General features: G+C 50.5%; 1 long non-coding RNA gene across 1 annotated transcript; it reads left to right on the plus strand.

Moving 5' to 3' along the window:
• The first annotated feature begins 5048 nt into the window (after positions 1 to 5048).
• LOC132020432 (uncharacterized) lies at positions 5049 to 24321 on the plus strand. Its single transcript, XR_009404962.1, has 3 exons — positions 5049 to 5272; positions 11246 to 11306; positions 24253 to 24321. It is a non-coding gene; the product is annotated as an uncharacterized LOC132020432 (long non-coding RNA).
• Positions 24322 to 24680: the final 359 nt, after the last annotated feature.

The raw sequence follows: 24680 nt of genomic DNA on the forward strand, positions 1-24680 counted from the left end.
ACCAGAGCTGAGACCACCAGTTTTCAGATGGATTTGGAAAACAGGATCCTGTTTGCCCTCCCTAGCTCTAACCAGCTGTGTGCAAGCCGCTGCAGGAACTATGTCAAGCCTCGTTTATTAAATCTTTTTCATTTTGTAATACCAGCTCGCTGCGTATTGTGTTTCATATATGCCCAAGTCTATTTCAGCTGTCTGTATTTTGATTCACAGTATGTTATTTCATACCAGTAACTTAATTATAATGACATCATGGTTAAGTCTTGATAACCAACAAAGTAAGTCTTCCTGCATTATTCAAAGCATTCTCGGTTACATTTGGCCTTTTGCACTTACACATACATTTTGGAATCAGTCTACAAGTACTTCAGAAAGCCCTGTTGATATTTTTGTGTGAAATTGCATTTAATATTAACATTTAATAGTAATTTGAGGAGCATTCCCATCTCTAAAATATCAAGTTTCCTCATCCGTTTCTTGTGCAGAAACTTTTACAATTTTACACATCTTTTTTTTTTTTAAAGATTTTATTTACCCATTTGACAGACAGAGATCACAAGTAGGCAGAGAGGCAGGCAGAGAGAGAGAGGCTCCCTGCCAAGCAAAGAGCCCAATGCAGGGCTCAATCCCAGGACCCTGAGATTATGACTTGAGCCCAAGGCAGAGGCTTTAACCCACTGAGCCACCCAGGTGCCCCTACACATCTTTTGTTTAAATTGCTCCTAGATACCTAAATACTTATAACTATTGTAAAACTAATTTAAAAGTTAGTTTCTAGATATTCATTGTGGGCATATAGATAAATCATTAACTTTTGGATATTCATCTTATATCCTGCAATCTTACTGAACTGTCTCCTAGCAATGGCTTGTGCTTGATCCTCTTTGATTTTCAATGTTGGAGCCTCTGTAGACAATGACTGTTTGGTTTCTTCATTTCCAACACAGTGTGTGTGTGTGTGTGTTGTCTTTGACAGCATTGGCCAAGATGGGGTGGAGGGGAACACTGGAGGATAAGTGTAAAAATATTATTACTCAGCCCTAAATTACATTTGCTGAGTTCTTCTTTGACTCATGAATTATTTTGAAATTTATTTTCAAAAATTGTAACTTATAAACATTTTTTGCTTATTTTTGTCACTGATTTCTATTTTTATGATAGTAAATTCAGGAATTGGTCTTTATTATATTGTTTTTTTGTATTTGTTGAGTCTCACATTATAGCTTGGTACATGATCAATATTCATGAATGTTCAATATGCCCTTGAAAAGATGGTGTATTCTCCCACTTTGATTGTGGATTTGTTAATCTCTCCTTATAATTCTGTCGATTTGGGGTTTATATGTTTTGAGATTGTGTTGTTAGGGTCAATAGAGGTTCAGAAATTTTGTACCTTTGTGAGAAAAATGTTCCTTTTATCATAGCCTCTTAACTCTAATGATACTTTCTGTCTTTTATATTTTTTTCTAATACTGAAATAACTGCACCAGGTTTCTTTCGGGTAATATTTGCCTGGTAACCATTCCTCTCCCTCTGGTCTCAATCTTTCAGGTGCTTCAGCTATGGTGTGTTTCTTATAAATAAATAAATAAGCAAAGGTGCACTTTCCTTACTTCTGCCTTGTCTGTGAGCTTGTCTTCCAAAGCTAACTTTACTCCGGGTGCAGTTATGGTGACTGTAGATGCGTGTGCTTTCATTTCTGTCACCTACTTTTGTACTTCCTACTTTTAATGTTTTTTTATTTATTTGACTTTAAAAATCTCCTTTTTAAAAAAATATTTATTCATTTGAGAGAGAACCCAAGTGGCGAGGAGGGGCAGAGAGTGGGAGAAGCAGACTCCCCTCCAAGCAGAGAGCCCGTCTGGAGGCTCAATCCCAAGACGCTGGGATCATGACCTGAGCTGAAGGCAGGCGCTTAACCGACTGAACCATCAGGCGCCCCCAAAAAACTCTTCTCTTTGTCTGGATGGATTGAGTTTTCATTGTATCCCTTCCTCCATTTCCACCCCATCTTAAAGGTTTGAGGTTTTGTTCGCTTTCTATACTTAACATTTATTTTGACTTAATCTGAAATTAATTGCTACCTCTCCTTTAGTTTTGAATAGTACCCAAACCTTAAAATGCTTTAATCCAAACACCCCTCCTAGCTTTATTCCATTGTTGTTCCTTACTTAACTTCCATCTCATTTTTGTAGCCTTCAGATCACTTCCCAGTGCTATTGTTTTGTCTTGTTTTTTGGGAGGGGGCAGAAGGAGGAGGAGAGAGTCTTAAGCAGGCTCCTCGCTCAGCAGAGAGCCTGACGTGGGGCTCAACCTCATGACCCCGAGACCATGACCTGAGCCGAAATCAAGAATCCAATGCCTAAACAACTGAGCCACTGCAGACCCCTGTGTGCTATAGTTTTTAAATAGTGCTGGTTCAGATTTGCCACATGGTTGCCAATTACTTTATCCAACACTTTTTCTTAGATTTCTGTCTTCCAAGAGTTTTCTTTCTGAAATAAATCCTGTAGTATTTCTTTCAGTGACAATTTCTATAATGGTATTCTTTTAGTCTCTTAAGAAAAAAAAAAACACACAAAACACTCTTTTCTCCCTCATTGTTGTATTGATATTTACCTGGAAAGGGAATTCTAGATGGATCTGAATTTTCCCTCTGCAGGAAAATCATTCTGTGCCACAGCCAGTCAGTCACTGGAGGACCTGAGCTTGAATTCCAGCCCACGTGGCACTGGAGCCTAGTTCTTAGCCAAATCCTTTGTATCTGAAGTCACCAAATAATATATCATTTGAAAAATAACAAACTGTATCTATATCATGATAATACATAGGCAGATTTTAAAATAAAATATCCAGGGGCACTTAGGTGGCTCAGTGGGTTAAGCTGCTGCCTTTGGCTCAGGTCATGATCTCAGGGTCCTGGGATCAAGCCCCACATCAGGTTGTCAGCTCAGCAGGGAGCCTGCTTCCCCCTCTCTGTCTGCCTGCCTCTCTGCCTACTTGTGATCTCTCTCTCTCTGTGAAATTCATAAATAAAATCTTAAATAAAATAAAATAAAATATCCGATCCAGTCAGCGTTTTTAGGAACTTCCCATATGCTAAGCGACGTGGGGGTACAAAAGGCTATGGCTCTCTGGTAGAGAGAAGTGCAGTCCTGCTGGGGAAGCAGGTTTGCAGCAGCATTTATTCTGCTGTGTTCTAGCATCCTGGCCAGTGTTCTGGGCCTCCCGATACTTGAAAACAGAAAACACATAAGACTCTCTCGTTTCTCCACTGGAAAACACTGATCATGAGTGAAGTAAAGATGTCCGTACTCACAGTAGAGAAGAGGTTGTATAAGCCGAGACAGCCTTCATGTTGTTAAAACAAGTGCCTTATTCCACTAATAATCATAAATGCTACTCCAGTAAAAGAGGTACGCTTCCCTCTCCTTCTGGTCTCCTTGCTTGCATGATCAGCCTCAGTTAAACTGAAGTGACTCCTTAGACAGTGAAGGAGAAAAAAGAGAGAGGAAGCCAACATACCACAGCCTAGAGAGCTCTATCTAGTACCGCTGGGCTGAGATCGAGGTCCGCCCCCCTCACTAGCCACTCATCTCGAACCCCACCTTTGCTGGAGTGAGGATTCACCCCCCAAACATGGACTCGGTAAGAAGAGAAGGTTGAATAGGAAGTTAAAAAGGTAGAGAGGGCTGCCTCTGCCTTCCTGTTGTCATGAGCGGGTTGACTAACACTGCAGTGTGTCCTTGCTGGCCGGTAACGGATGTGGGGCTCGGCTTTTCAAACTACAACTCATCGAACTGGGATACGCCCCTGCTGGATCTGCTCCCTGGTGCCTCTCTCTTATCATCGTCTCTTTTTTCTTTTTTTAATTTTTTCTTTTTAAGATTTTATTTATTTGACAGAGATCACAAGTAGGCAGAGAGGCAGGCAGACAGAGAGAGCGAGAAAGAGAAGCAGGTTCCGCGCTGAACAGAGAGCCCAATTCAGGGCTTGATCGCAGGACCTTGAGATCACAACCTGAGCCGAAGGCAGCGGCTTAACCCACTGAGCCACCCAGGCGCCCCTCATCTTCTCTTTAAAAAGGTTCCTTTCTTCCTAGGAAACAAAAGTGTTCTGCCTCCAGAATTACCTTCGAGGGGTTTTGCTTGCTCTAGAAGTTGACGCTCCCTGCTCAAGCACGCTCGGTGTGGCCTGATGGACACGGCGCACTTACTGGTTGGCCAACACAGCCGCTGAGCATCTGCTGGGTGTTCTGGCGGGAACGCTGGAGAATGGGTCTGCAGAACAGCACAGACAGGGTGAAATGCACATCAGGTCAACGTTGCTCTCCCCTCCCTAGCAGCTTTCTGACACTGTTCAGTGATGACTGTGGAATTCTGAGCTCCTGTCCTTCTGTCCAGCCAGCTGCTCTCTGCAGAATGTGTCCTGCTTCTTTATCACTCCATCTTTCTCTCCCAGCTGCTTAGCCAGGTGCTTTGCCTTGGCTCATGCCTCTTTCCGTGATACCCTCTCTCTCAAGGAGTAGCTCTGGTTAACTCCTCCCTCCTTTAGTCGTTCTGAATTTCAGAGTCTTTCTTGGCTTGCTCCAATGAGACCCTCAGCTACTCTGGTCTTCACTTCACCAGAAACCGAGGCACCAGGAGGACCAGAATACGGCAGAGACTTCGAACCAGATGGGGAGCATCATGCAATCAATCACATTTTCCAAAAACTGGCTGCCCTCACCATGGTGATGTTCTCATTCCCCTTGGTCACTCCAAGGTGACCCAGCGCATGCTGGTGGTCCCACCCATGGCTCCTGCTTCTCCCTCGTGGAGACCTGGCTTGCACCTGTGAGCACTTCAGGCCCCATGGAGCCGCCCAGAGTCTTCCCTTGCACAGTGGGAGCAAGGCCAGACTCCCCATGAACCATCAGTGCCCCTGTATACTGATTGCCATATGCGGACTGGGTGGGGAACACCCAGAAGGCAAGTTAGAGATAAGGGTGTGCACAGGTCTTCCTGGTTTATTTTGAAACTGAGGGATTCTACAGACTGGGAGAGTGCAGCGGGAAAGGAGGAGAGCCAGTACAAGTGTCATTCTCATGTTGATCACTGTGTCCCTGTATTACTCAGTTCTCCAGAGAAGTAAGCAGAAGAGATTGATTTTAAGTAATTGGCTCATGATTATGGAAGCGAGGAAGTCCAAAATCTACAGTGTGGGCTGGCAGACTCAAGACTTGAGAGCGAAGTCCAAAGGCAGTTTGCTGGAGAATTCCTTCTTGCTCCAAGAGGTCAGTCTTTGCTCTATTTGGACCTCCAACTGATTGGATGAGGCCCACCCATGTTATGGACGGGATTCTTCTTTACTTAAAGTTCACTGTTCTAACGTTAATCTCATCCAAAACACCCTCCACATTGGCATGTAAAACTAACCATCACAGGCTTGGCCCCCTGTACCTCCCAGCAGCATGTAGAGTGGACTTCAGACGGTACAAGTCTGGACAGAGAGCGAGCACTTGTGTGCTGGCACTCCATGTCCCATGGCCAAGACTTGTCCTGTGGGATGTGAACTCTCGTTTCCTGGTTGTGGGAGCATGAATGCTGGCCAGGTTCTCAGGTCGTCCACTTTCCGCTAGAGACTTCTAGACTTCTAGCATTTACCTTTCATCGCACCCTGCCCCACCCCGGGAGTCATCACTGTCTTCTCTGTGTCTTAAGGCCCCTTCTCTGTCCGTTGCTGTCACTGTGCCCTGCCTGCCTTGACCGCACTGTCCTGCGATCCCTGTTGAATTCCCCGACTGCCACAAAGCCTCTGTGGTCAAGGACCTGCCCTGTTTCTCCCGTTTTCTCGGTTCCTTCCTTCTTATTAATTGCTTTAATAAGTGGCTGGAGCAGATGGAACAGGTTTTTTTCTTTTTGACTCTCCCCGTGTTTTATCACCACTGGGGTCGTTCTCGCCCTGCGTTTAATACTCCGTGGTTGGGCCCTGGCCCAGCCCCTTCACCCCTGTGGCCGCATTTTCTCACACATGACATGAGAGAAATGTTATTACTCAAAGGCTTGTCGCTGGGTGGAATGAAGCAGTAGGTGCAAAAGCACTTGTTACCTATAAAGCAAAGCAGAGGTTCAGGCTGTGACCATGACCAAGGCTGAGGGTGCCACCTGGCCCCCAGGATCCGCTCTCTGCATCCTCCGCAGGAATCAACATGCTGTGGAGCTTGGTGGGAAATGACACTTCCCATCTCCTTTGTTGCTGGGACGGCCTGGTGGCCACGTGCTGGGACATGTTCAGACACTGTGGTACAACTTCTAGGTTATTCCCGACATGGAAGGTGAGCTCTGGTCCCAGAATGGGGCTCCTTGCCCTTCTTGCGAGCTGCAGCATGAGCGTGCTCACCACCGCCGTTTTACCCTGGGACGAAGACCGCGCCCTCGGGGTCCGCATGGCAATGAGCGGGAAAGGGACCGGGTCACCATCCTGGCCCTTGGGACTGTTTGGTGACCAGGAAAGAAGTAAGCCACCGTAGTTGAGTGTCTCTGTTTCAGCAGCTGGGACTTCGTGCTGTTATTTTAAGTACAGTGTCGGCAGGAGCCTCAGCTACCCAACGCCTCCGCTACTGTTGACGCTAAACTCACGTTGGAGAAGAATCCCGTGGCCTTCTTTCTTAATGAGGACATTAAGTTGGAGGGGCAGGAGAAATTGAGGGCTGTATTATAGCAGGCGGCTGAACTGGCCTTGCTTTTCCCGCATTCACGTGGAGTAATTCCAGGCAGAAGCACCGATTTCACATCAAACCATGTGCTTCGTGAAGCCTTGGGCAGAGGAGGTGGGAGTGATTAATGAAATCTTTGCCCCCTTGTTGAGGCCTTAGCCAGGTCTTCCTGCGACACAGCGTTCATTAACCAGAGCTGGTCTGTACGCTGGGGCCAAAAAAATTTTCTCTCGGAGGAAAAGTCCCAGTGCTCTTAGTCTGACCGAGCTAGCTCAATTCCAGGGTCATTATTACCCAGCAGTGAAGTTACTTGATCTTCCTGAGTCCCTGATTATGGTGATGATGATGATTAATTTCCATCTGTTAAATGAGGACGCTGCTGTCCATCTCCCAAGTGCTGCCAAGTTGCCTGTCATTGAGACCAAAGGGTCTAGCATGTGCCTAGGCGTTTTTGCACACTTCATAGATGCTAATTTCTGTCTTCCATCTTCCTTGCTCAGAAGAAAATTGGGGGAAGCCGTTACTGAAAAATTTTTCTCGAATTACCCTAGAATCCCACCTTCTCGGGAAGTACTTGAGGCTCCCTTCCAAATGGAGGTAATTTCCAAAAAGTTTACAAAATGCTTTTGCAGACCTTTCAGGGCACGTTATTTCTGATTCTGAGGTTTGCATGTGTTGAGGGGCGGGGGGGTAGGGGAAATTTAGTTCATTATGAAAGAGAGGGGGCTACTAGATGCCCTGTCTGGGAGACCTGGCCCCGGAAGGGAGATCTGGGCCCCTGAGGCAGCTTCCAGAGTCAGATGTCTCTCCCATGGAGTGTCCTTCCCATGACACAGGGGATGTGTGTCATCTCCTGCACAGCCAGCTCCCATCCGACAGTAACGGAGAGCACAGCCCCTTCCTCTCTGCTTTGCACAGTGTGGGGGCGCTGCAGGCCGGCAGCAGCCAAGCTCTGAGAACCACCCCTTTCGCATGGGGACCGTCTTCCCTCATTCAGCACCCACCCAGTGGCCCAAGACTGGTGGTGTCCTCCGGTCTTTGCCGACCACCCACCCCTCTACAGGCCTCTTACAAACATTGTTTGAACCCAGGGAACTCATTCCTTCAAACCTGGCCGGGCGCCTGGCACCTGATGTTCAGTCAGCATTGGACGTATTGGAACCCAGTCTCGTGACCTGGGTCAATTCATTTCATGTCCCCGGACGTCCTTCCGTCGCCTCCTCTGCCGCAGGAGGGACTTGGAACAAGGCACTCTCTCCAAGGTGTCTTTCAGCTCTAAAGTTCTCATACTCAAGGTGTGATGTCACTTTCCGGTAGCTTCTACTCTCCCCTACTCCTTCCATCTCCCCCAGCCCAGCCCAAAGACAATTATCAGCATGGCCTAGGGTTTGGGGATATAGATCTAGTCTTACCAGAAACTGAGATTACTCGCATTTCTTTCCTTTCTTTTATATCCAAGACTATGATTGTGATTCTTAGCATTTGACCCCTCGTTGATGTGCTGGAGGTCCCCAGGACTACTCTCAGGTTCAAAATTTGCTCAAAGGAGTCACAGAACTCAGAAAAGTGCCTGTGCTCATGGTCACAGTTTGTTACCAAGAAAGGATACAGATTAAAATTGGCAAAGGTGGGGCACCTGGGTGGCTCAGTTGGTTGAGCCCAACTCTTGATTTGGGCTCAGGTCATGACCTCGGGGTCCCGGTGGAGTCCTGTGGACAGGGCCTCCTTCCCCCAGCAAGGACAGTGGAGGGAAGCGAGTGGATTCGGCAGACATTTAATCTATTCTGAGGAGGTAGAATCGGTAAAATGCGAGGGTTGCCAGACAGGAAAGTCAAGAATGACCCCCAGTTCTCTGTTTTTGCTAAAGGCAACATCAGAGGAGGCCTGGGTCTGGGGAGGGAGTGGAGGCAGTGAGTTCCGTTTTGAACATACTGCTGTGCGGTACCTCTGACAGACCCGCGTGGGTCTGCGGTTCAAAGAGGAGGTTGGAGCTGGGAGTCCTAGGTGTCTGAGGAGTAACCGAAGCCTTGAAAGGGTTGAGTTGCCTCGGGTTGGGATTCGCGGTCATAAGGCACGTTCTTGAGGAGCTCCGATGGCGCTAAGAATCCTTGGTGAGCCAGCTAGGGAGACTGAGGGCTGCCAGCCTGGGATGTGGGCAGAAAGCTAGAAGGCGTCCAGTGTTCCAACATAGGGCGTGGTTGGGGGTCTTGATTGTGCAGAAGGATTACCTTAGATGACAATTATACATCGGTTGGATCTAGCAAAATAATGGGCCCTGGGTGATGCTTAAAAAAGAAGAAGAAGAAGAAGAAGAAGAAGAAGAAAAGAAAGAAAACCATTTTGGAAAAGGGAGGGTTGACTGTGGCACTTTGCAGTGCATTGAGAGATGAGCAGCAGAGAAGCTGCAGAAAGCGAGAGCTACTAGAGACGTCACAGAGGTTGGGCCGAGAACAGATGTGTAGAGATTGGGAAATTGCTGCAGGGGCAGCACGTGCTGGAGTGGAGGGCTTTTGTTGTTGTTTTTGTTTTTCAAAGTGGAGGAGGTCTAAGGGGAGGCTGAGGGTGAAGAAGGGGCGGTGAATGGAATGCAGCCCTTGAGAAGATGGGGGCCGGACCCCAGCGCACCAGGGGGATGCTTAGCCCAGGAGAGCAGGAGGGAGGGAGGGAAGGATGCGCACAGGTGCAGGGCGAGTGAGTAGTACCGCCCCCTTCCTCGGAGCCATGGGAGGGAGCTCGGGAGCCCTTTTGGTTAGCTCAGCACACCACCCTCCCGCCGTATTATGAGCCGTGATGCAAGTGGGAGTGGGTCTGAGGTTCTCATGGGGTCACAGAGAAGTCGGGGAGACAAAGCCCCATGACCAGAGCTCACCCTTGTGCAGCACGGACTCGGGGCCAGGCGGTCGGAGCATTTCGTCCCACACAGGAACCCCAGGGAGTGGGCAGCTGCGCGCGTCTATTTTAACAGATACAGGGATGGAGGTGCAGAGACATTGAACTGCTGGCTGAGGCTGAAGGAAACGGCGGTCTGGAATGCAAGCCCAGGAAATCCCTCTGCAGACGGTGCTCCCGTGACCACATCACGCATGGGCTCCTGCTCCTAAACCACGTCTCAGGAAAATGACCGGCCAGGATGCCAGGCGTCTGGCTGTCACTTTTGTGGGGCAGTCCTGGCTTAGTGTCCTCCTCATCTTCTCGGCGAGGGCGGTTCGCTCAGTTTCCTTCCCGCATCTCTTCCATCGGCGCGCTGCTGCTCACCCTTGGCAATCCCCCTGTCCACCCCCTGCCTCCGCTGAGAGCTGGCCTCTGTTTCAGTCCTCCTTGGTTTTTAGTTATAGTTATTTTCTGCATCCCAAACTGGGGCACAAAGGATTTGTTTTAATTTGGGCGTCTGTGTGGGCTGTCTTAACAAAAGGCTCACGGAGAAGATGGTGGGAGATTTTAATCTTCAGCCTGAACCTCTCCCCTGAACCCCAGTCCTGTACGCAGCATCGGGATTTGGATGCCTAACAGGTGTCTCAGACTTCCAAGCTCGAAGCCCGGAAGCCTGAGTTCACCGTTGACCCTCCCTTCCTGGTCTCTCTCCTGCAGCCGTTGCCTCTCGGCTAACGGTGTCTCTGCAGTGCCCTAGGTCTCTCCGCAGTTATCTGCATAATGGTAGCATTATGGAGATAACTCAGTACTCAGCTGAGAACTGCCTCGTGTTTTATGGAGAACATAGCTACAATTAAATGAGAACTACTTCATTCCCACCGCCCAAAGCTGCAAGGCTCAGTATCCTGTGCCACGGCCCACCACTCTGTCCTCAAAATACTTAATTCTGGGGGCGCCTGGCTGGCTCAGTCAGAAAAGCATGTGACTCTCGATTACAGTTGAGTTTGAGCCCCATGCTGGGTGCAAAGATTACTTAAATAAGTGAAACTTCAAAAGAAGAAAAAAGAAAAGAAATACTCCCTTCCGTAGTGTGCTGTGATACTCGGGATTTGTCTCGATTTCCATCTGCCTCAGAGGGTGCCCCTTCTCAGCTCCTCCCAGACCTCTAAGTGTTGGCGTTCTCCAGGTCTCTCTTGTCTACTTTTTCCTCTTTTTTCTTGTCTACACTCTTCAAGGGTTCTCGTGTGTTCTTGAAACTTCAACTTGAACTCAAAATGCATCTTCTGTCCTGATCTTTCTCATGAGCCCCAGACTCTACGTCCAACTTCCTTCTCATCATTCCCGTGTGGATGTCTGAACGCATCTCAGACGACATTCTGCCGACACCCAGCTGTGGACCTCCAGCACCCCGTCTCTCTGAATGGCACCCCCATGGGCTGAGATCATCTCTGATTCTTCCTTTTCTCTCAAATCCCACATTGCAACAGAGGAGTTCCGGTTGACTCCGCTTCCAAAACACAACCTGCTGTATCCAGCCACCCCTTTCCCTCACCTCTGCTTGAAGACTCCCTGACTCGCTCCCCACCACCCCCCACCCCGCTGTTCTCTCTCTCTGAGTGTCACTTTTGTGGTTTTGGTGCACTGATGATCTTTTTCTCTTTGTTTCCCTTTTTTGAACAGAAAATCAACTGAGAGGGAATGTTTGTGCATTACCTTAAAGAAACATAATACGCAAATACAGGTACTGTTATCCTTTTTTTTTTTTTTTTTTTTTGCTTCTAGCCCCTGTATTGTTATCTTTTTGTCAGGAAATAGAGTGTTGGGACAGGGCTGCATTGTACAGGTTGTGCACTGCACAACTCTAAGGGAGCAGACTGGCATGGTGGTTCAACAGGGCTGGGTTTGCAGTCGGACTTACACATTCTTTTTTTTTTTTTTTTTAAGATTATTTATTTATTTATTTATTTGACAGACAGAGATCACAGGTAGGCAGAGAGGCAGGCAGAGAGAGAGGAGGAAGCAGGCTCCCTGCTGAGCTGAGAGCCCGATGTGGGGCTGGATCCCAGGACCCTGGGATCATGACCTGAGCTGAAGGCAGAGGCTTTAACCCACTGAGCCACCCAGGCGCCCCTTACACAATCTTTTTTAAATTGCGTTAAAATGTATAAAACATAAAATTGATCATTTTATCCATTTTCAGAACTTTTCATCACCCCAAACAGAAACTCTGTATCGTTAAACAATGACTTCCCATTTCTGCTCTCCCTAGCCCGTGGTAACCTGTATTAAGTACCTACCTAAGTGGAATCATACAGTACTGGTTCTTTTGTGTCTTTCCTATTTCTATGCATTCTTTTATACTTTCTCATTTGAAAGTTAAAATTTTTAGGGGTGCCTGAATGGCTCAGTTGGCCGATTGTCTGACTCTTGATTTCGGCTCAGGTCATAATCTCAGGCTCATGATTCTGACTCCTATGTGGGGCTCCGCATGGAGTAGTTGGCTTGAGATTCTCTCCCTCTCCCTCTGCCCCTCCCCCCTCAAAAAGTTAAAATTAAAAAAAAAATAAGTAGCACACAATGTAATACTATACCTCTGAATAAACTTAGTTCAAGATGCTTTTGAAACGAGTTTATCTTTCTTGAATCACTTGTGGGTAACTTAGTTGTAGCATATAGTTTGCCTCTTAAGGTCTCCATGTTACATTGCTTTAAAAGAAAACATTTTGTGGTGACAAACATGCTTTTAGTCAGCCTCCCGGAACTTCTCCGAGGCCTGCCTGTAGGTGCGCTTCTTTATAAAGCCTGGTTTTAAGCAAGCACCCGGCTAAGTCGATTTAACTGGAGTCCCCACCCCCACACATCTGATCACCCTTGGGATCTGCTCATTCTCATCCTCCAGCACCCCTCCCCCAAGGTGAGGTCTGGTCACAACCACCTACCTTCAGCAAAGAACCCCATCAGGTTGGTTTAGCTCCACCACCACCCCTGCCACCCCTGATGTTCCCTCGATAATTTTGCACCCACTGAGCCCCACCTGCTCCTCGGCCAGAAGCCCCCACTTACCCGTGCTGTATTCCAAGTTGAGCCCCGTCTCCCTCCAGCATGGCAGAAGCCCATCGCAGTGGGCCCTATGCACGAACACAGTGTGCTTTACTCTCTTTAACAAGTATTACTGAATATTTGTTTCTTTAACCATCTTAGCAAGTTGAATGTATGGCAATCTTTAGTAGAGAAAAAAATGCACTTGACTTTCACAAGCCATTTTTGCTTTCCTTTGGGACCAGAGCAGGGGTTCAGATTTTATTTCAAAATGTTGTTCCGCATTCACACCACCACCAAATTTCCCTCCTTTTTTCTTTCCTTTCCGTCGCTTGCTTTCCCATCTGAGCCAATCAGAGCTCAAACTTGCCAGAAAAATCCAGTCACCTCTCCCTCCTTTAAAGCCAGACCCTGCCAGCTGAGCTCTGGTGCACGGGTCAGCCACAGGCTGCGGGAGGGCAAAAGGCGCCAGGAAGAGAAGGCGGGAAAGCCGTCCTCGGTGGGCCTCTTAATCGCACGCGAAGAACACCGAGCGCTTTTCTGAGCATCCCTCTCCCCGCCCCACCCTGCGGGCCGCTCCTCCCACTGAAGGCAGATGACAGCCAAGCTCCCGACTTCGCTGTTTTCCAGATAAAGGAAGGAATAGTCCCACATACCTCCTCCAAAGCGTGCTGGGAAAGTATTAACCAGTCCTCATTTTAAAACCAGCTTGGACTTGGGGCACCAGGGGGGCTCTGTCGGTTAAGCAACCAACTCTTGGTTTTGGCTCAGGTCATGATCTCAGGATCTTGGGATCAAGCTCTGAGTTGGGCTCTGTGCTCAGTGGGGGGTCTGCTTGTCCCTCTGCCTCTTCCCTGACTCGTGCTTGCTCTCACTCAAATCAATAAAAAATAAGTAAATAAAATCAGCTTGGACTCAGGCTGGCCGGGGTGGGATTCTCCCCTCTCTCTTGACCTGCCTAAAATCCCTCCCGCTGGAAGGAGTCGGGACAGAATCGGTCACATGGTCTTGGGGAGGAGAAAGAGGATGGTAACTAGTCACAGTAGTCAACCCTCCCCACGTCCGTGTTTGCTCCTTTAATCCCCCCAACAACCTAAAAGGGTAGAGAGACCGAGGGCTGAGAGCCAGTTGGGCCTGTCACAAAGCTGGTGAGCACCTGAGGCGGAGTCTGAGCCAGGAGCCCACAGCCCGAGCCGCGCAGCTGACTCTCCAGGGCCTGGCCCCAGCCCAGCCCTGAACCTGTGTTTCCTGGACGCCAGAACCAAAGTCCCTGCATACCGCTGTCCCCTCCGAGGAAGAGAAGAGTCGCGTGAGGCCACCCGGGCATTGCCACGTTTGCTGCCGCTTCGGGGAGTTCTCCTCGTCATGGTGCAGCGAGTTTTACACGCGATGCCCACGGTGCCTGCCCACCACACCCTTTGATCAACGACACAGCGTGTATAAAGCAGCAAAGACAACGTATTGGACTATGATGTAAATGGACACATGTGTGTGAACCGAGGAAGGCAAGGACAAGGAACCCTGGCCGGACACTCACTGGTTCCCGAGGATTCTCCGGTTCCTACACTTCGGGTGGAAATCCCGAGAGGGAGGGAGTCAACTCAAAGTCTTTGTGCTTCAGACACTTGCACACCGGCCCAGTGCTCCCAAGAACTTTCTTGGAACTTCTTACGCCTCACGTCGCTCTGTTGAATCGTAGTTATACCATCTCCACCCACAAGAGCCCCCTTCCCTGCACGGTGTCCAGTGCCATACGTGACCCTTTGCTGGATGAGTGAATGAGCCTCCCCCTCCCTGAGACACTGCCTGGTGGAAGAGGCTCCCGTGCACACACACCCCAAGCTTCTCTCTGTGGCCTAAATAAGAGTCACTTAGGATTTCTCTGTCGAACCTTCATTACATCAAGAAGAACTAGAACACGAAGGCAAAGCAGTTACCCTCAGTAAAGTCCCAATGAGACCAGTGAAGACACCGAATTCCAACAAGGTCTAGCTCCCAACACCGTCACCACGATCACCCTCACCGAGTCACCGCAGGGTTCCCGACCCTCAGTGACCCTGAGACTGTAGAGGACCCCACTGCCCTCCCTCCCCCATCTCTGATCGCTCCGCTCTGAATGACCTGAGGCTCGTGATCTTGATCTACAAGTGTCCACTCAGGGGGCTGATGGGTGTCTTTTCTGCAAGAAGGAAATACATCTCAATGAAAGTAGCAACGATTTCTTAAGTAACCTTATTGAAATCAGGACTCGATTCTAGACATGTGGGGGAGGGCTTGGGTCTCTACCCTCACGTTCATAGTCTCATTGGGAATATTTAGAAAGGATCCAATACACCTGTAATTGACAGATACCAGAGTTCTGAGAACAGAGAGGCGCTCTGGGCTGCACCTGTTTGGGAAGGCTTCCCCCAGAAGAGGACGGTCCCGTATGGCCCTGGCACCAGAGACCGGCAGCCTGCCCAAGCTATAGGTCAGCAGGCGGACCTCCCTGAAGCCCAACAGCCAGATGGCACCATTATGGTGGGACTCACCAATCCGTGGGATGATTTCTGCTTTCCCTCCCCCAAGCTGATTTCTTTCTATTTCTTACTATTACTTGGTGAGTCTGTTTATGAATTCATACCTGTTCCTTCCTTCTTAGTAGTGCTACTTGCTGCTGAGAATTACAACAGAGCTAAAAATGGACGATTGCCAAGATGCCCTAATTGTGTCTCCGGGGAAGTGCCAAAGATACTCAGATTTTCCTCTCTCTTCCTTCTTGTCGCCTTCCCCTGGTGAGTACGTTGCGCTAATCACTTTTGAAGGAAGCGCGTTACACTGTCATTCCAGCACCTTGGGGTTTGTCAGCGTGAGAGCCAAGAGTCGGATGGGATCCGTCGGCAGAAGGACCGGCCGCGGCTGAAAGGAAGGCGTGCCGAGACCGCGACCGTTTTCTGTCTCGTGCGCCAGGAGGGGAGATGCTGACTACATGTCTGTGCGAAGGGTCAGATAAGGCAGGTGGCAGGGCTGGGGTGCGATTTCCAACTCTTGACTTGGGGCTTTGGCTTCTTTCAACCCAAAAGGAAGAGGGTGAGGCGGTAGAAACAGCCCATACGCCAGCTAACACCGAGGGGGCCTCCCCTGCAGGACGCGGTGGGCTCGCTTGCGTAGCAGGACCTTCCTGTGTCGGAATTTTCCGGCTTCCTTGTGAGTGTCCACATCTAGCATTTTGAGTTGATAGGTAAGGATTAAAGACCTCGGGTGGCACTGAAGTGGGTCAGATTTCTCATATTTTCGTTCTGATTTTCACTGCATAGAATTAGACAAGTTGTTGGGGTTTGTGGCCAACACAGCTGGCTCCTCCTCCCCCCCCCCGCGGCCCTCATCTCTACACACTGAGAGCTGCTTACCACAAGCACTGGAGACTCTTGTCTTGAGGACTTTTTTCTGGCTCCGGGACCCTATGGGCCCGGGACACGGAGCAAACCGAGCCAGAAGTGTAGGAGAGTCAATGGAGGGTCAAAGCAGCCCTTGACTGATGTTGGATCGCAAAGAGGTGGAAAAGCGCAGCTGGGTTGAGCCCCAGGTCCCCCGCGGGTACACTCTATGCTGATCCTTCCTCTCCCTCCCTCACATCCAAGCCCACCCCGTTGGAGTTCCCAGGGATCGGTCACCTTCTACTACGGCTCCGGTGGTGGCCACCCACAAAGGTCCGTTGAAGTCCTGAATCTCCATCCCGTGGCTCTGACCTGATTCGGATGCAGGGTCTCAGCAGGTGTAATGAATTCGAGATGAGGTCATATTGGATTAGGGGGTTCTCGTAAGAAGAGGGGAAGAGATACAGAGAGAGACACACACACGGAGAAGGCCCTGGGAAGGCAGAAGGAGAGATTGGAGTGATTTATCCACAAACCAAGGAATAGCAAAGATCGCCAGAAACCACTAGAAGTGAAGAGGATTTCCTGGGGCAGATTCTCCCCCAGAGCCCTCGGAGAGAGCACAGCCCTGTTGACAGCTTGATTTCAGATTTTTAATCTCCAGAACCGTGAGGGAGAACTTCTCTTCGCTTCTTTTGTTATAAGCCACCTGGGCTGTGGCAAATTGTTGCAACAGCCCTAGGAAGCTGACACAGTTTCCAAATAAACTCTGGGCATCGAATCCCTCTTTCTTTCCGGGTCTCAGCTCAGACAAGGAATACAGAAGGGATGCATTACTGAGCACGGACTCTTAACTACCTTAATGAACATGGCATGCCCTTGAACAGGAAGAGGCCCTTCTCATTAACAGACGAAAGGAAACAGAATTCTATTTCCAAAGGAGAACAAATGTTGGAAAAATCACATAATGTTTGTGGGAGAAAGGTGTACGGTATAAATAAGAGAACGGTGGGAACCGATGGGGTGCCTGGTTTCCTTTCTGTCCAGCAGGGCCAAAAACACATCCGTGATTCTCTGCTGTTTGAATTTCTTTGCAACAGTGCAGTTGGGTGGTGAGTGGAAACCACGGCACCTGGTCCCAGATTTTCCTCTCTCGTGTTACCTCACAGGACAGCCCAGGACGGGTTTGTTGAGAGGGAACAGCCCATTCACGTTGCGATTTCAAGGGCGACCGGAAGATGCCGTAGATTGTCAAAGCCTGATGCTAGATCTCACTCTGGAGAGTTTATAGACAAGTTCGGGAACTATTTTCGTGGCCCTTGGCCCCTCAACCCATGAAGGCGTGGAGAAGGAGATCCAGGAAGGAAGGAGGAAGGAGGAGCGAGGACCGCCGGGACTTTCTCCGGCCGGAGCTGCCGCCACCCCGCGACCCGGTGCGGAGAGCCCCGTGGGCCCTGCAGTGAGACAGCGCTGTCGTGGAGCTACTCGGAGGTCCACGAAGACAGAAGACCACCCCCCCCCCCGTGCTGGCGAGGACGTGAAGCAACACCGGCGCTCACGGCTGGCGGGAGCTCAGACCGCCGCAGCCTCTGGGGGAGCATCCGGGCGGCTTCTGGCAAAGCTAAGCGTGCGTTCGTGCTATGATCCAGCGCTCAGCGTTGACATAAAGGAGTTGAGAACTCTGTTTACCCCAAAATCTGCACACGGGATGTTTACAGCGGCTTGGTCCATCATCACCACCACGGGGAAGCAGCCAAGATGTTCTTTAGGGAATGGATAAGCAAACTGGTGTGTCCAGACAGTGAAATGCAGGGTCCCCCCACCCACCGGGAAATGAGGACGTTCCGATGAAAGCGTGGAAGCCAAAATGGTGTGAAGCAATGAAGCAATTACCATTGATTTAGACGGGAAATTTTTTAAAAAAGATTTTATTTATCTATTTCACAGATCACAAGTAGGCAGAGAGGCAGGCAGAGAGAGAGGAGGAAGCAGGCTCCCCGCTGAGCAGAGAGCCCGATGCGGGGCTCCATCCCAGGACCCTGAGATCATGACCCGAGCCAGAGGCAGAGGCTTCACCCACTGAGCCACCCAGGCGCCCCAGGGATGGGAAGAGTTTTGAGCATTTCCAGATCCCAAAAATAACCTTTCTTACGCATTCCTGATAACTTGGGACACATCTGGCCAACAAACACAAAATAACTCAAGATACAGCACCAATGCTCACAGTTCAAAGTCTGGCAGCTTGATGCTGAGATGCTGAGTATGGTCCCCAGGCAGGACCTTGGCAGCCCCATTCCCGCTGCTCAGGGTGTGCACTGCCTCAATGGACAACCACTAAACCCTATTTTACATCGTTGTTGTTGTTGTTCTCCTCCTCCTCCTCCCTCCTCCTCCTCTGACTCCTCCTCCGACTCCTCCCCCTTCTTTCTGGGAAAGGAACAGTCGTTTTCAGCTCTCTTTCCTTTAGCAAAAACAGGTACTAATACAGGCCTTCATAAAAGCAGCGTGGTGCTGCAAACTTCCAAAATGCAGAAGATGCTGCATTATTCAGCGCTAGAAGAAACGAGCTCTGAAGCCATGTGAGACACGGAGGAACCTTAAACACCAAGTGAGAGAAGCCAGCCTAGAAAGACCACATGCCTACTGCACAAGTCCAGTTCTGTGGCATTCTGGAAATGGCAAACCGTGGGGACACTGAAAAGATCTGTAACTGCCAAGGGTTGGAGGAGGGAGGGGCGACCAGGCAGAGCACGGCGGAGCTTTGGGGCAGCGGGACTACTCTGGATAAGCCGGTACGGGCGGATACGTGTCATTCTGCTTTTGTCCAAGCCCATAGAATACCCAATACTGGGACTGAACCCTCACGGCTCCTGTGGCCTTCGGGTGAGAACGACGCGTCAGTGTAGGTTCATTCATTGTAAGTAGTTAGCCGCTCTGCTGCAGGATGGCGGTGATGGTGGAGGCTGTGCTTGGGAACACTCTGTACTTTCTGTTCAGCTCTACTGTGAGCCTAAAGCTACTTTTAAAATAAGTAAAGTCTATTTAGAAAACGTTGTCTGTGTGGCGGGCACGGAGCGAGGCTTTCGGGCAGGCCCGGGGAGCACAGGGAGTGTCCACAGCCAGCCCCCAAGTGTCAGCGACTGAGGTCCCCCTTGCCAAAGCCACGCCCTTTCCAGGCAGCTCACGTTCGGTGACCCGGTGAGTGGGGCACACGGGCCTGATAACAGTAGGCCTTGGCCTTACTGGGCGGGCACGGCGCTGCTTCTGTCTAGTGCTGCACCCGCCCCTCCTTGCTTTCATAGTGTGGATCTCTCTGTCTCTCTTTTTTTTAAGTTTTTTTTGTCTGTCTTAGAGAGAGAGAGAGAGAGAGCATGAGTGAAAGGGGCAGAGGGAGAATCTGAAGCAGACTCTGTGCTGAGCGTGGAGCCCGCGTGGGGCTCGATCCCAGGACCCTGAGATCATGACCTGAGCTGAAGGCAGATGGCAGACGTTTAGCCCACTGAGCCACAGGGGCACCCCTCACAGTGTGGGTCCCTAAAGAAACATCTGGTACCCCACGTTCTGTCCCAGCGTCTGCTTCCAGAGAACCCAGGCTGCACGCCGTTCTTCACGACCCAGCCCGGACTCGACCTCTCCCGCCACGCTGCACAGGCCCTTGTCTGTCTCCTTCACGATGCAGCTGGCTCCTAACGCCAGGAGGTTATTTATTAAAGGATCCCCACGGCCCTATTCAGGCTTCCTATTGTTATATTAAGGAGCAATATTTCTCTTACGTTTTTCAGGAGAATTATTTACCTTTTTTGTTTGTTTGTTTTAAAAGTGCTTAATTTTGAAATTCTTAAAATGTATGGAAGAGCACTGGCGGTAACAGAAGAGGCACTGTTGGTTCTCGACCCTTTCGGGAGCTTCCTGGTGGAATCTGAAAGCGGCCCCTTCCACACAGAGGGCCAGGGGAGACAGAAGAAAGAGCCAGGCCTTTCCAGGTTGGCAGGTGGCAGTTTACATAAGCAAAAGGACCTTCTATCTGAGGCTTGTCTTGGGCGGAAGCAAGACAAGTCATCCCCGCCGGCCACATCTTTGAAGTTCAGACAGGGAGAGACAGGTGCGTGCTGTGCAGGTGTTCTCAACACCGCGACCCTACCTCAAGGCTGTGTCCTTGCGGCAGCCTCTGGGAGAGCGAAGGCCAAGCAGAACCCACATTCCAAGGATGGGGGAGGGGGTGTGATCTCCTGGGTCCGGCGCATGGGTCGGCTGGTGGCCGCATCTTCTCGGTGCCCTTTCCCGGTGGACACCAGGATAATCAGCACCAGGGCGGTTCCTCTGTTCTATCTCTAGCCTCTCTGCTGTGTTTTTAAGGACGTAAACCATTCGTGATACAACGAACGTTCCAGCCTTAGCCCCTTCCTCCTCCCGCCCACAGTGCACTCCCGCGCGTGTTTTGGCGGCTCTCCTGCCTATGCAGGCGTCATAAACAGGCCATGCCACTGGTTCCGTGTTTTAGGTTGTGCGAAAATGGTATTATACGGACTCCATTGTTCTGGAACCTGCTTTTGTCACCAGCCTGCTCAGAGGACGGGCCACGTGGATCCGTGCAGATGCGGTTCATGTGTTTACATCACTGTCTAGGATCCCGTCACACGGTGGACGACCCCTCAGAGGCGCGGGTCTGTCTCATACAAATGTGAAAGCTGTGCTGCCGTGAACGTCCTTTCCGCGTCTCCTTGGGAGCGTGGGCGCCGTTCCGTCCGGCCGCGGCGCGAGCTGGAAGGGCGCACAGCCCCCAGCGACGTTAGCGAGGCCGCGGCGCCCTCCGCCGGTCTCGTGCCTACGCCACCGAGGGGTCGCCTCCGTTCTCTGGTCTTTTCAGACTTCACTGCGACTCTGATCGTGTCACACCTCTGAAGATCTTCCATCATCAGCGGAGTTGAGCATCTCCTATTTATAGGCATTTGAGTTTCCTCTTCTGGGGACTGCTTTTTCATATTCTTCGCTCATTTTCTACTGGGTTACTAGGTCCTCCCCTGCCCTCCCCTGCCCTCCCCTCCGCTCCCCTCCCCTCCCCTCTCTTCCTTCCTCTTTCTCTTTTTAAATCTTCGCTTTCTAATGCAACTTTTCACGTATGTTTTGTCTCCCTGCCCTGATGCTGAGTTCTGGAGAGCAAAGACTAAGTCTTCAGCATCAATTGTGCCACAGGTGCTGAGTGGCTACTTAGGGATCGGGTTGGACCTTTTTGATTGAGACACAGAAGACCGAAGGTCACCAGCCAATCGGGTATTTTCAACCCGTCGAGCGGTCGGGCGGCTTTCCTGCCTCGTGGAGCTGTTGACTCCAGAGTGGTTGGCTGCGGGACGGAACCAGCCAGACCACGAGCCAAGCAGGCATGTTCAGGAAGGCCTCAGAGGGGTCACCTGTGGCCATCAAGTTATTAAATAGGGAACGTTCTGGGTCTGTTGATTTCCACGGTGGCAGAGTCGGAGGGCAGGGTCCATCTTCCTCACTCGGAGAGCGGCCGGGATTCTGACTCCAGGATGAGCCGTGGAGCTTCCACAACATCTCCTTGGACGTATCTGGGTGGGACCTGGCACCAGGGGTCACCTAGCACCAGATACCCAGGAAGTATCTGAATCTACCCAGGGACTGAAGTCAGGGTGCTGGCACGGAGTGTGGCTTGAACCCACGTACCGTCGAGCAGAATGTAAGGCATGGTAGGAGACCAGAGCTGGAGGAGTCTCCGAAGCCGGTGAGCGTAGCCGTCTCACTAGGCAGATGCTGCCTTTGGCCCAGAAGGACAAAATACTTGGTCCAAACCCACTGTGCAGGTTAACAAGAGGATTGTGCGCGCCCCTGCGCACGTGTTTATGGGATCAACCTCACCACAAAATGTGTTGAATTTTTTAACAGTATCCACTATAAAAACATTTTTTTCAAGAATCAGTACAATGACAGAATCTCATCAGCAGCCACACAACGTCCAGCATCGATTCACTAACGCTCTGCCCTGTGCCCGGAACCACTCCGGGGGCTGGGGGTGCAGCCGGGGCCAAGCCGGAGAGGGTGCCGGCCTGTCTGGAGTTTCTATTCCAGGGAGGGGAGATCCCCAGCCAACCCATAAACACATAAATGAACAAGCTTAGGTCAGACGGAGGTAAACTCCGTGAAGATAACAAGACACGATCTGTGTTTGGTTCTTTCGTTCACTGGACAAATATTTATTGAGCTCCAGCTGTATGCCAGACACTGCGCTGGGCCCTGGGGAGATGGTGGGAGCTAGACAGAAGACGTTCCTGAACCCAGAGATTTGACTGTGGTTGGGAGAAGTGCTGTGATGCACGAAGAGACCGAAAACTCCAGGAAGCAGGTGATAAGACGGAGCAACAGAAGGGGAGGCTTCGGAGAGGGGCAGCTTGGGAGTTCTTCCAGTAGCAAGTGCAAAGGCCCTGAGGTGGGCAAGGGCATGGTCCATAAAAAGCAAGGAAGCCAGTGTGGCTGTGATCTGGTGAGTCTCGGAGGGCAGGGAGAGGGGAGCTGGAGGCTGGGGCGGAGCCGTGATGAAGGAGGGAGAAGCAAGGGGTGCATCTGCCCTTGGGCCGGCTCCGCTCCGTTTTCCCTCTTGCTGGCTGATGGCACATGAGAACATTTAGTCTCTTTGCTGGTGGGGTGCCTGATTCCTGGAGCCCCCCCCCCCCACCTTACCATAAAAGGATTTTCGAAGACGGTTTCTGCGCGTTCGGTGGTCTTCCAGAGCGACCACGGTGTGAGCCCTGAGCAATGGTTCTGGCTCACACTCAGCCCGTCTACGAAAGGCTGTTTATTCCATGGCGCTGAGTGGGTCCCAGGGGGCTATTTTCCTCCATTGTGTAAATCCCTGCTTAGAGAAGTTTAGCACACAGATTATGCACTCAGCCAGCTGAAATGATTCTCTGTTGCTATTACGGTCAATGGTGAAAATCACACATACCACTTTGTAAAGCAAATGATTTTTTCACCTGATAGATCATAATAGCTCTCCAGAGTTGTTAAGGTCTAAATAGTCCATTGAGAGCTTGTAGGGGAGGGGGAGGGGGCCAGGGGTGGAAGGGTGGGTGGGCGCGAGAAGGGAGTATCTTCAGGCCATTCTTTCTAGAAATCTGGCACGACAAATATGGGCCCCCCTTTCCCTGGAACTCCAGTCTACGCTTAATGGGCTCATAAATACCACTGAGTCCTTTTCTGTATTTCCAACACAAGGTTCTGTGTGGCGGGCACCCAACCCCCACCCTTTCTCGGTAACCCCTTTGTGCTGTGTGTAAAGAGCAGAGGGAGGGCCATACAAGTGCTCACGGTATAAGCATGCAGCCACGTCCCACTCTGCCGTGAGATCTAAGTCAAGTCCCACCTCTGGAGAAAACACACCCACTCCCCGATGCTCCCCCTTAGAGAATCCTGATGATGGAGACAGCCATTACCCCACCAAGCCCTCTCCGTGGGCCACGGACCACCCTGTCCTAAATCCTTCAGCTGCGTCAATCAGTCTAACACGACGATGACAGTTGATGTCATGCGTGTTACTTAGATCAGGAAACCGAAGCAGGACAGGTGAGTGGCCCACCCCCCAGTCCCACGAGTAGTCACATAATGGGTGCTGGAGACTCACTGAAGGAAAGCGTGAGCAAATGGGTAGGACAGAGCCCGGGGTCTTGCTTGTTGGCGCAAAGTCCTTCCATACCCTGCTCCTCTCGGCACCCCCACCCCGCCACCACCTGCGGCAGCGTGGGGACCGGTGGGCGCTCCAGGCAGGAAAGCAACGCCTTTCTGCCTGTGACTCAGCCCGATGCCCACAGCAGACCAGAGTCCACAAGGGACTTTCCCTCTCAAGGAGTGACTTAGGGGCCAACCACATGGGAACGTTGGGAGGCGCCCAGGAATCTGCATTGAGACAAATTGTCGGTGATTTTTATGCAGCTTGTGTCTATTCAGATGAGAAAAAAATAAAAGCAGAGCTCCTGTTCTGCTGAAGACGGTTTGGATCATTTTCTAATAATGTTTCCTGCCCCCCCTTATATTGTGATAAAAACACATAACGCGAATGTCAACATTGTGACCATTTTTTCCCCTAAGAAAACGTATGCAGCTTACTTGTTACCGAAAATGGAATGACACGGTGATATCACACGGATGCGCTCTTGACATGAATATGATTTTGAGATCCTTAAGACCTCTCTTAACAGGGGGCTTCCATTATGTATGTCCTTTTCTCGTTACTTAAAGTTTTTATCGAAGTAGAACGAACATTCGGTGTGATATTCATTTCAGGCGTGCGATGAGTGAGTCAACGATTCCACACGGTCCGGAGCCGCCATCGCCGTGAGTGTACTCCCAGTCCCCCTATCTGCTTCACGCACCCCTGCCCCAGCGTTCCCTGCATTTTCACCATTTTTGAGTGTGCAGTTCCGCGGCATGCGCACTCCCCTGGGCTTGCAGCCGTCCCCACCCTCCATCTCCAGAACTTTTTCATCCTCCCAAACTGAAGCCCTGTCCCCATGACACAACATCCCGTCTCCTTACCCCCGACCCCTACTAAGCGCTAGTGTCCTCTCCGTCTCTATGGATTTGCCCACTTCAGAGACCTCATGTAAGTGAAGCCAGACCAAATCTGTCCTTTTGTACCTGGCTTACTTCACTTAGCACGTGTCTCGAACTTCCTCCACGTTGTAGCATGTCAGGATTTTATTTCTTTTTAG

The sequence above is a fragment of the Mustela nigripes genome, chromosome 6 (assembly GCF_022355385.1).
Source record: "Mustela nigripes isolate SB6536 chromosome 6, MUSNIG.SB6536, whole genome shotgun sequence".
Taxonomy (NCBI): Eukaryota; Metazoa; Chordata; class Mammalia; order Carnivora; family Mustelidae; genus Mustela; species Mustela nigripes.